Source organism: Juglans microcarpa x Juglans regia, chromosome 2D (assembly GCF_004785595.1).
Source record: "Juglans microcarpa x Juglans regia isolate MS1-56 chromosome 2D, Jm3101_v1.0, whole genome shotgun sequence".
Classification (NCBI taxonomy): Eukaryota; Viridiplantae; Streptophyta; class Magnoliopsida; order Fagales; family Juglandaceae; genus Juglans; species Juglans microcarpa x Juglans regia.
Window position 1 is genome coordinate 32,849,061 of NC_054596.1, and position 11,927 is coordinate 32,860,987.

At 35.1% G+C, this 11,927-nt stretch overlaps 1 long non-coding RNA gene across 1 annotated transcript; it reads right to left on the bottom strand.

Moving 5' to 3' along the window:
• Positions 1 to 1,164: 1,164 nt before the first annotated feature.
• LOC121250519 lies at positions 1,165 to 3,801 on the bottom strand. The gene is made up of 2 exons (XR_005937802.1): positions 3,003 to 3,801; positions 1,165 to 1,414 (listed from the first exon to the last, which is right to left on the bottom strand). It is a non-coding gene; the product is annotated as an uncharacterized LOC121250519 (long non-coding RNA).
• Positions 3,802 to 11,927: the final 8,126 nt, after the last annotated feature.

The following is an 11,927-nucleotide window of genomic DNA, read 5'->3' on the forward strand; positions in this document are numbered from 1 at the left end:
CAACACGAGACTAGAATCCTCCACGTGAGGGGAGGAAGTTGACTAGACACCAACTTAAAAAAGCCCAGCACTTCTAGCACAAGTCGGCAAAATGGTAACCTGAGGCTGCAAGAGAACCTAGCAAGGTACACCGCCACCTTGGTGCCATAGCCCTCGGAGTCCACCGCTCCATCGGTAGAGGAAGGCACCATGAGCTCCACCTTCGAGGGGATCCTATAAGTCACCCTCAACTCCTCCAGTTCGGTGGAGGTCACCACCAATTGCCAAGAAAACCCTGTGTAGTCGTCCAGGGTGGGACCGCTGCGGTCGACAAAGGCCTAGACATCGCCAAAGAACCCCACTCGTCTAGCAGGGAGTGAATATTTTTTCGGAGCCATGAAAGACAGAAGAAGATGTAAAGGAATTTTGGAAGAAAAGCGAAGAAAGACAAAGGAACTAAGAACCCAAGCTGCAGAGCAAGAGTCACAGAATGAAGGAAAAAATGCATAGTGAGTATAATAGGTTTCCCAACATGGAAAAGGGTCCTTATATAAGCGGGGTTGGCATTTGACCTCCCGAGGCACCATAACTCTACATACCACCATGTGTCCCACAAATTACCAGAATCTCTTGATTGTCGCAACCGCTACAGAATATATCTGCTTATACGATGTGCGGAATTAATGGCTACATATCATGAAGTCATGACGCATAAATCGAAGGGGTACCACTCAATGCAAAAACGTAACTGAGGCCTCGTTGCCACATGGATGTAATGCAGACAGTCACTCGACACACAACAAAGAGGGCCAAGAGATCTAGCAAAGTGAATGGTTATGCGAAGAAGAAAAAATTTCCCTCGGACGAGAGCAATTGGCAGGGTAACTATAAGGGGATTTTCCCCACTGCCTAAATCCCATTGGGTCTAGGCCCAAGGGCCCCCAATCTGCTTAGTGGATGGAACGTCTGTCAGGAAGGAGTACCGAACAGTTGATAGGACAGATCGACACGACAGTCAACGGTCACTTTCAGAACCCAGAGACGTGCGCAGAGCGCAGTGGGAAATACGGAAGACCATCAATCCATTCGACATCAGACCATCTACGACTCGTAGGGACTGGATGCGAAGTCAAGGAACCACGCCGCATTAATGATACCACTGTAGAGTTACACGCCACATAAATATAAAACAAAAAAAGAAAAAAATCCAATATTCATCATTTAAAATGCAACACACAATGCAATCCACTATATGTTACATTATTTGATAGTTATACATTACATAACAAAACACAAAATTGCAAAGATATTTGTTACAAAATAGTAGCATGGTCTTCCAAAGTGATGCTTGAAGTGATCATTTCCGTCACTAATAAACCAACAAAAGCCCAAACATATTGAGTAGATAGGTTGCCAATTTTGAACACCACCCCACCTGCCATTGCAAACAAAACAGAGGGCCAGTTATTTCGCATCAAGCACCATAACGAAATTACATAGCAGTTGTAACTAATATGACGCCATTGAACCAAGACTCATGCCCAACTATGTAGCATCAATCACCTCAGAAGATTGAGAACCACTTTTGTTTGAGACACAACACAATCAACATACTTATAGTGCATAATTAGAACTTGATGGGGATATAACAAAAACTAACTCAAAATTAACCACCTGCTGTAGATTAAATTATTTAAGAAAGCATGGCATCATACCCAAGCAACAAAAGCGATCTCATCATCCAATGACATTTCATTATCCTTCAACATCTTCAAAGGTATTCTCATCTCAAAGGAGCATTCACACTATAGTGCTTAGAGTCGATTAGTATATATGCCAATAGGGTAATGATACATTTTTATTTCCTTTACTGCTGCTTTACTACCTAGTTATTTTTCTTTTTCATTTTATTCTTTGATTCTGGATTAAAAATATCAGAATATGACCTTCTTGCATAATCTAAAAGAAAATCAATTCAATAAACTAACATAATCATGCAATTTAATTAAAAATAAATTTAATTTTATAAAAGTTGACCTTATTTTGCTCTTTGTGTCCATTTTTATAAAATTGAAATTAGTTTGAATTAATTTACATGATTACGTTGGTTGATTGAATTTATTTTTTTCTATATTATGCAAAAAAGTCATGTTCTGAGATTTTTAATTTATATTCAAATAGTAAAAGGAAAAAATAACTGGATAGTAAAGTAATAGTAAATGAGATGTAAGGGTATCATTGCCCATGCCAATAAATCACATTCCTAGAGTTTAGCCACATAAATCCTAGAAAGCTGGAGTAGATCAGGGCTTTCCTAATTCAAATCATCAAGAGTATCAACTAAAGATTAAGTTAATCTTTTCACCCATTTTTTCCTCATGAATAACAACTAATTGTTAGTTTGGAAGTTGCACAAGGCAAATACAATGTTCAAGCAATTGGGAGGACTTGAACCCAAGCTATATAACCAATAGTAAGTCAACTGTTATCACATATAACTATTATTGACACAACAGAGTTACAGGAATTTCTCATACAAGCAAGCTCTCCAAAATGATAATTTAACAATAATTTTTCATACAAGCAATCCACATACAGATCGAAAGAATGAAGTGTTTCTTTTTCTTTTCTCTTTTTTGTATACTGATCTTAGACATTACTTTTGCCTCCATTCATTTCATATGCATGAAAAAGATATCAAAGGTCTCACTTTTCCCTGCAAAAGATGAATTTGATATTTTTCAAACTAGATATAATCCATAGTATGAAGCACGAGATGGCATTATAAATGCATCATGGGTCTTTTCCTCATTTTCAATAGAATTGAGCAAGGATATAAATAATAATCTGCAATAAATTCCAAAAATAAATGTATTTTTTTAAAAGAAAAAGGAAAATTCAGTTTTTCAATCACTAGACTAAAATGGAACTCCTAAATTCAAATCGAATAAACAATACCCAAAACAAGATGAATCATATCAAACACAAATGAGTTCCTATTATTCAATAAATTAACATTGTACCTGTAAAGCAAATTGTCTGAAAGCCTTCTTGACCTCATATTCAAAAACTCAGAAAATAGTTTGCACATTATTTAAGATCTAATCGCTAGTTACTATAACTGACGCCTTGAAGAAAAGAGATAGCAAATGTCGTACACTCAGATATCAAATCACATTAAGGATTCTAAGATCTACAAATAAATAGAAAATAAAATGTGAATTATGGGATCAAATCTAAGAGTAGATACAGAACAAAAAAAGTAAAAAGAACCCAAAGCCACGTCTTGATGTGGCCATGGTGGTTCTTGAAGGCTAACCATCAAGGATCTCACAAAGCGACGAACGACCAAACCATGGCTGTGGAACATAGAAACCTGGCCATAGGCTTGCGAGAAGAAAGCTAGAAAGATGTGAGAAGAAGGAGGAAGAGAATGAGAAGATGGAGAGAAGGAGGAGGAAGATAATGATAAGATGGAGAGAAGGAGGAGGGTTTTGACGTGAGCTAGGGTAGGGTTTAGACGCGCGCGCGTGTGTGTGAGAGAGAGAGAGAGAGAGAAAATGAGGCAAAAAAGAAGAAGAAAGCTGAGCGGCAGGAGAGAGGGTATTGACACAAGAGAGAATGGGCGGCGGGAGCTGGGGTTTAGATGAGAGAGAGAGTCAGATCGATCTTTGGGGGGTGTTTACTGTGTTTTGCATTTTTTTAATGGAAACCAGGTGCCAATTTTAAACTCGGTACCCGGGTTTATAACCATACTGAGCCCGGGTAGACCGATCCAATTTTCGGCCCAAAACCTATAACCAGAAGCTAGTCGGAACTCGGATAATCGGGTTTCAGACTAGGTAGGAAAAAAATCCAGCCTATATGAACAATCCTATTTATTTACAATCTAACAAATCATATTAAGTCATGATCACTTTGTAAGAAATCTCTTTCTAATTTGTTTATCAAGTATAAGAAATCTCTTTCTAATTTGTTTATCAAGTATTTTCCATTGAATAATAAAACTTTTATCAGAGAAAATGGATTAATACTATTTATCTATCTTTTTAAAGAACGACACCGTCTATTAATTGAATTCAACAATAATTGAAGTTTCAATACTATGATTTGTTTAAAATAGTATTAACATTATTATATATTTTTTTATCATATTCTTCATTAAACTTTGAGTTGGCTATTTGTTTAGAAAGTATGGTCATTTATAGCAACAGCTAAGAATTAAGAGGCTTGAAATCGTCGGGTCAATTGTCAAATATACGTATCATCCTTTGAAGTGCTCAATCTTTGTCAAATGGTCCTCAATTTCGCAATCATATTTGTTAATTTAGATAGGTTTTAGAATTTAAGGTGGACACGACAAACGGCTATAGAATATTTTGGTTTTTTCGACGGACGGCCATCTTTCAGCTCTCCTGTTCAATGCACTCCAAAAGCTCCAAACGTCAAAAGATCTAAGGCGCCACGCAACTCTTTAAAACTATTTCCTTCGGTCCATTTCTTCTTCATTTTCTCTTGAGAATGCCAAACACGTCACTACCTTGCTATACATCACTGCTTGGGTCACAATTTTATGTAAAAACTATATTATTAGTCGCATAAACAAAAGCATTGATTATTCAGAAGCTAATGTCGGAAACACTGTAGACCTGATTTGTCTATAGCCAGAATGCCTAACATATGCTTAATTTGAGGGATGTGAAAGAGATGCCAAACATTTTGTATTGCCCAAGCTGGCTCCATGTGTTGCAAAAGTTTTCTCTCCATTTATGAAAACTCTCGTACTCCAGCTAACTCGCCCTGAGACGCACCATCTATATTAAGACCATTTAATCAAGAGAAATACTACTTATCATTCCCGCACCATACACCAACATGTGATAAGAAATATTTCTCTTTTAATCAAATGAGATTTTCTAATTAACTATAAGAGTAGGGATGATCATGTGGAGTATATAGAGGATTTGGACATTAGAACTTGCTGTAAGAGTACGATAGGCCGTTTTGGATGATAGCTTGCCCTCATCGAAGTATATTATAACCCTTCAATCCTTTTGCATTATTTATAGGCAATCAAGTTTTCCAAAGAATGATGGACCGGAACCAATTGGACAATGATCATGTGCATGCAATTGGTCAGATCCTTTAAAGAAACAACACAAGGATTTGGCTAATTTGTCTTGCCATCCATGCTCGTCAGACAATCTTGTGGGAGAAGCCAAAACAGGAAAAATAGAACTGTCACACTCGCGATGCTAAATTTCAATTCATGAACACATGAGCGATAGATTCTGAGTGATTTTACAACAGCCACATGTATATATGGTAGCCAGATGGATTATGCATTGTTGTATTCTATCATCAAGTGGCAATCCACTACGCCATAGTTTCCATACAAAGACAGCAATCTTGGTTGTTAAAGTCAGATTCCATATTAGATCATGATAAAAAGGCATATTATATAGGTTGAGAGTCATCTCTGAAAAGTAAGGGTGCAAACCCAGATGCGGACCGCGTTCACAAGACTCGGATCAGCATATAGGTTTATAATGCGATCTGAGTATTCATCTGGGTTAACCTAGTTATAAAAATATCTTGGTAGATTTTAGTTCAGTCACAAGACCCCAAGGTGAGAATATGACTTGAAAATATCATAACCCCTTTGGTTTGTCTGATCATAAGCCGGCGGCATCTTCATGATCTTGCTGTCCTACCTTTCATATATCCTTTGTCGTTGTCGAATTAATAATGTTTAATGTGGCTGGAAATTATTTATTTTATCTGTTCATATGTTTTTTTAATGTTTTTTCTATTGGCGGCCTGTTTTTTATAATTATTTGAACCTTTTTATTCTTTGGAATTTATATTATTATTCGAGACTCGCTCACGGTTAATGGGTCTAGTGCCTTTGATGTAAAAGGAGATTAAAAAAAAAAAAAGTAATAGAATCTTTTTAGTGACAGAATTGGATCTTTGAGAATTATGGACGGCAACAAGTCGTGAGAGTACAAACAAAGGTAGGCTGAGATCAAGAGGATATAATTGGAAAACTATTATTTTGTAAGTTTGATGTGATTTGTTAAATTATAGATCTATTTTTATTATAGAGTAAATCTAATATATCATATGAAAATAATATTATTTTGTAAGTTTAATTTTGTGAATTTTTTTGTGAACGTATCACTTCTATGATTGAAATGGGTATCCCAAGTCATGATAGGGCAAGAAAGGTTATGGACCATTTTGAAGTCTTTATAGTTTTGAAATAGAGTTTTGCTACAAATCAGTAACTGTTCATATCACACACCTCACACATGATGTGAATTTTTTTTTTCATAAAGTGTGATAGTATTTTTCATAAGGTGTGAGGTATTTTTTATAATATGTGAAATGTGGAGTGGTAAATAGTGATTGATGAAAAAAATTTTTTACACCAAATTTCGGGAGGTTGCATTTATGTGGGTTGTTTTAAAAGTTTATTTGAGAAATGTACTTTCTTTGTCACAAATAAAAGAGCATGCCATTTACGGTTTTTGAAAACAAAGTAAGATAAACAAATATGGATGGTTGGATGGACAATGTATTTTGTCAGTATTTAAGAAGCATAAAAAAATGACTGACACGTTGGTCGCACATGCACTAGTAGAGGGCGTGCTAGGAGACAAGAGGCACATGAAGCCCACACTCTACTCTGGGGGAGCATTTGATTGCCCACATGAGATCTGGTTTCGCTCGAAAATGTTTGAAAGGTAATAGGTCGATTGTTTTCCATTTAAAAAAAAAAAAAAAAAAAAAAAAAAAAAAAAAAAAAAAAAAAAAAACAACAAACTTAAGAGAAAAGGAGGGAGCGAGGATTTGGATCTACACAATATGGGGTGTTTGTGCTATTGTGGTTAGAGAAATGACGGAGATAATAATGTAAAGAGTTAATCTTCAAAACGGTTCATCTATTTATCTTCAAAAAATAGCTCTCCAATAGGTGATTTACACGTAACCTTCTCAGCATACCTATTATGTGCCCCTATTGCACACACGCAGATGGATCCCTTAGGCCTCATCCCCTCTTATTCTCTCGCTCAAAACCTAGTTTTACGAAATTTCATCTCCCCCTCTCCGCCACTCTCTTCGCCTCCTCTCTCTGTCGTCGCACAAGGAACGTGACCCTCTTTACCCCCTCTCTTCTTCATCACACAAGGAATGCGACCTGCGATGGATTCCCTTGCTACTAAGATTAGATAGGTCTGGTAAGGGGGTGACGGTGAGACATTGAGAACAATGCCACCCACCTTTGATAGATACCTCTCTAATGGTTGTGGTGGTTGCCTCCTCTTCTTTAGACTCTAGGTCAGTTGATATTTTTTCTATTTTTATTTGATCTGATCTTTTTATTTCCATTGGAAGGGTCTAGGAGGGGGCTTTATCTGGGTTTCGAGAGAGGGGATTAGGATTTGCTGTAGTGCAGCGTGGTAATCACTGCTTCATGCACGATTCTATCAAAGTTGGGGTATTTTTTCTTGTAGTTATCGAGAGAGAGAGCTTGGATTCTAAGAAGGGAATGGAGAGGAACCATCTTAGCAGGAAATTGGTGAAGAAAGAGAGTTTATCTATGGATTTCGATAGGAGTGTAATAGGTCCAGTGTAATAGGTCCAGTTTAGTATGATTTTAGATAAAATTTGAGACCGAACCAGTATGTACCAGTTTTATATTTTTAAGAATCGATTCCGCATCGGTTATTCCCGAAATTGATACTTTCGATTTGGTTTCGGTCCAGTTTTAATATACTATATACTATATTATATAATATATATAATAGTATATTATAATATGTAATATATATAATAGTATATTATAATATGTAATACTATAGTGATATATTATAGTATATTATAATATATAGTGATATAATATTAATATAACTATTAAAAAAATAGACTATAATGATATAAGATTTTAAAATTTAATATTATATTAATTAGTAATTTATCATATAATATAAAATTATTTTATATATAATTATATATTATATATAAAAATTATATACAATATAAAAAATTATAATATACATATAAATCGGTTCGGTTTTAGAAAAAAAAAATCAGAATCGAACCGATTTTGACTAGTTTTAAAAAAAATAAAATCAGTACCAAATTATACCAAACCAAACTCGATATCGATCCGAACCGGATCAAACCCACAGGTCAAATCCGGTTTACCGATTTACTGTTCTTTTTTACACCCCTAGATTTTGACGAAAAGTAGAAAAATAAAGAATAAAAAAACAATAAAAGTGGTGCGGATGGGATATGTGTTCTTGGGCAGTGAAATTCTGACGTGAAGATGGTGCTCTTGGGCAACGGGAAGATATGTTTATTATGTAGTGTAATGAGCTTATTTTGATTTGTGTGTAATTGCTGATGTGGTAGAGTATTATTAGAGGCTGTTAAAGGCTTATTTTCGAATGGACTGCTGCAAAGCGGCTTCGTAATCTAAAGCACTTTCAACTTACGCTCCTAAGTTTTCCTTTTATCTTGTATGATTAAAGCTGAATAAATTAGATACAAATGTTAGTCCGATGATTTTTATAACAATAATAATAATAATGATGCTAATACTAATAATGGAGTATGGTGCACAACGTTTTTGTAGTTATTTATACAGTTCTAGAACGCGCAAATTCCATATAAATACTTTAAAAAAGTGAGATACACTTAAAAAAATTAATTTTTTAACGTTGGTCTCACTTGTTTTTAATGTCGTATGTCCTAATCTAGCATTATCCAGCTTAGAACCCCCGTCTTTGGGCACCCAAATGCATGTGGACATCCATCTGTACGCCCATCGTGTGCACTGTGCAGGCTGGGATGGGACAAGGGTAGCGGGTGGGCCAAACCCACCGGCCTCTCTTAATGGCTCTTGTATTTTAAGAAAAAATTTTAGTAGTAGTCATTGTTTGAGAGCATCCATCGCACACCTAACATGTCGGCATGACATTTTTTCCCTCTCTCAGTTCACAACAAATTTTCCATTTGAAACTCTTTTCTTCATCTCCTTCCTCCCAGTCGCCCATCTTTTGTTCCTCTCGCGCCGCCCCCCCCCCCCCCCCCAAAAGGCGCATCCCCCCATCCTTGTGGTTGCCGTCGACCCATCCTCTGATTGTGCAGTTTGAATATCGCTTATTTCTGCTGAAGAGATCTGCAGCCAGCGCAGACAATTTCCCAATCGCCGAGTCAATCCAATCGGTCAGTCCTGGCAAGCCCACCCTTGGGTCACCCAGGTTGAGCGCAATAACCTTATCGGAATCACAGTAACCCTGACGAAATTACACGGATCGGACATGAAGTCCCATGCAATGAAGAAGTTTGAACCAGGCAAGTCGTCCAAAGCTTTCCTGATCGATTGTAGAGCCAGAAAATCAAACGGGTCCAAAATCGCAAACACTCGAGAGTTATTACACTGCAACAAACACAAAGTAAGCACAATGAAAACCCTCAAACCCCTTAAGTTAGCCATGGAAGAAGTGGCTACTGAGCTAGTGAATGTGTGGGGCTTTATAGGATTGTGAGAGATAGTTGAATGCGAAATGCTTTTCTGTGAGAGGACCAACCGGTTTCTCATGGGAAAGGGCGTGAAAGCATTTATTAATGGCGGAACCACCAACGTAAAAAGAGAGAACTATTCGAGCTGTTTACTTGGAAAGCAAGCTATGCTTGAATCTCCTTGATGAAGCTTCTTCAACTTGGGTCTAGTTCTTTGCCTACAGACACACACACTCTCTCTCACTCAATATGTTTGCGTTTTCATTATTTTGGGTTCGGAAGGAAGATGCAATGACTGCTCTGATACTTTTGTGTCTCTCTCTGGTTTGCGAAGCTCAGGGACGTGCATTTTTAAAAAAGTAAAATAAAAAAAAATAAAAATAGCAACCGGTGTGCATTTTGTGTACTAGTATAGTAGTTGCTCTATGGTATTTCATATTTTAATAGGACAGTGATAGGCTAACAATCCATTCAGAATTTATAAATAACTTTAAATATAATAATATTTTTTTATTATATTTAAACATATCAAATCAAAAGCAAAAGTTAAAATCAAAATTAAATTTAAAATAATATTATTTTATTACGTATATAAATTGTTATTTATTAGTAACTTTATCATTTTTCATTTTAATAAGACGTTTATGGTTGATATCAATGTTTTGAATACCGTACTGGATAGCGTACCGGTCAAGGCACTGGAACGAAATATTTCGGTACTAGTACCATTTTGGGATAACGTTTTGGGATAGTCGATCTATAAATAAATTATATATATAAATATATATAAAAATTATATTCTAAAATAATAGTCTATATATAAATAAATTATATACAAATACATATATATATAAATTATAAATAGTTTAGTCTGAATTGAAGGTTAAAAAATAAGTTTGTAGTTTGAAAAAATGAAAAAAAAAAAAAAAAATACAGGCCGAAATATCGGCCGGTACCGACCGAAATATAGGTCGGTACAGGCCGAAATTGAGGCCGGTATGACCGGTACCGGCCGGTATGGCTGGTATTTTGATCGGTACGAAACAGGTATAGTACCTGTACCGGCCGGACGGCCGAAACGAAAACTTTCGATCATACCGGCCAGTACGGTACGAAATTTAAAACTTTGGTTGATATTCTTGATCGTAATATCATTAATTTGTTAGTCAAATTCGGTAGGGAGAATCGATTACAATCCTACAAGAGAGATATGAGCACGCCACAGAGAGAGATAAGTGGGAATAAGACATGGAAAAAGAATAAGAGAGAAAAGAGAATGGGAGAGTGAGAAGAGTCAATGATTCAAAGTTGATATTGTAGGGTTGGGGATATGGAAAACGTTTGAATGTTAATATTTTGCAAAATTCATTGGAAACAAACGTGAGACTTTATCTTTAAAACCAAGAGTATGGCCTAGGCTCCTGACCAATTCAGCTACTTGCCATATATTTTGGAGCAATGCTAAGTATAGTACTCAAATGAGGACTGTATTGTAAGTCTAATTAATTTAATCTTTAAATTTTTTTAAAATTACAATAATATCCTTATCAAAGTAATATTTTTTTTTCATTTAATGAATGACTTGCACATGGAATCCTTAAATAGGGACTGCAAATAGAATTTCTCTATATTTTGTATATCAATGCTAAGTATAGTTTCCAAATAAAGATTGTAATGCAAACTTAGGCAATTTTAGCTTTAAAATTTTTTAAAATTACAAAACTATCCCTCTTAAAATGATGTTTTTTCTCATTTAATAAAGAGCCTCCACATGCAGTCCACACTTAAAGACTGCAAATAAAATTTCTCTATTTTGTAACTCAAGCTAATTTACGCTGTGTTTGAGTAGTAAAGTATTTTGAGATCATTTCACTATTATTCAATATTTTATTATTACTTTTTATTATTTTTTATAATTATTCACTACTATGTAATATTTTATAATTACTTTTTTATTATTTTTTTACTATTATTTACAGATTATTTAAAATTACTTCACTACCAAAACGTAATCTATAGTTAGAGTCGGAATGCGATTTGTGGGCATTTGTCTTGCTCCAAACTCCAACTGCAAAAAATTCTGATTAAAGCTAAGTTATAAAAAAAAAAAAAAATTGGAAATTTTATATTATTATTCCGTAATTGAGGCACTCTTTACTTATAAGTTATCACGCATCATGAAATCCTTATAATTAGTTACCCAAATAAAATATTTAATAATATAAAATTATATGAAAAGATGAATATCGCATGTTTATATTTTAAAAATATTTAATAATTAATTTCCTAAGTTCTTCCTCCTAGCCTATTTTAGAGAGAGCCTAGCTAAGAATTAGATATTTTTCTTTTTTTTTTTCTAAAAACCTTATAAAAATCAAAGAAATTAAAAAAAATGAAATATTTGAATAGTG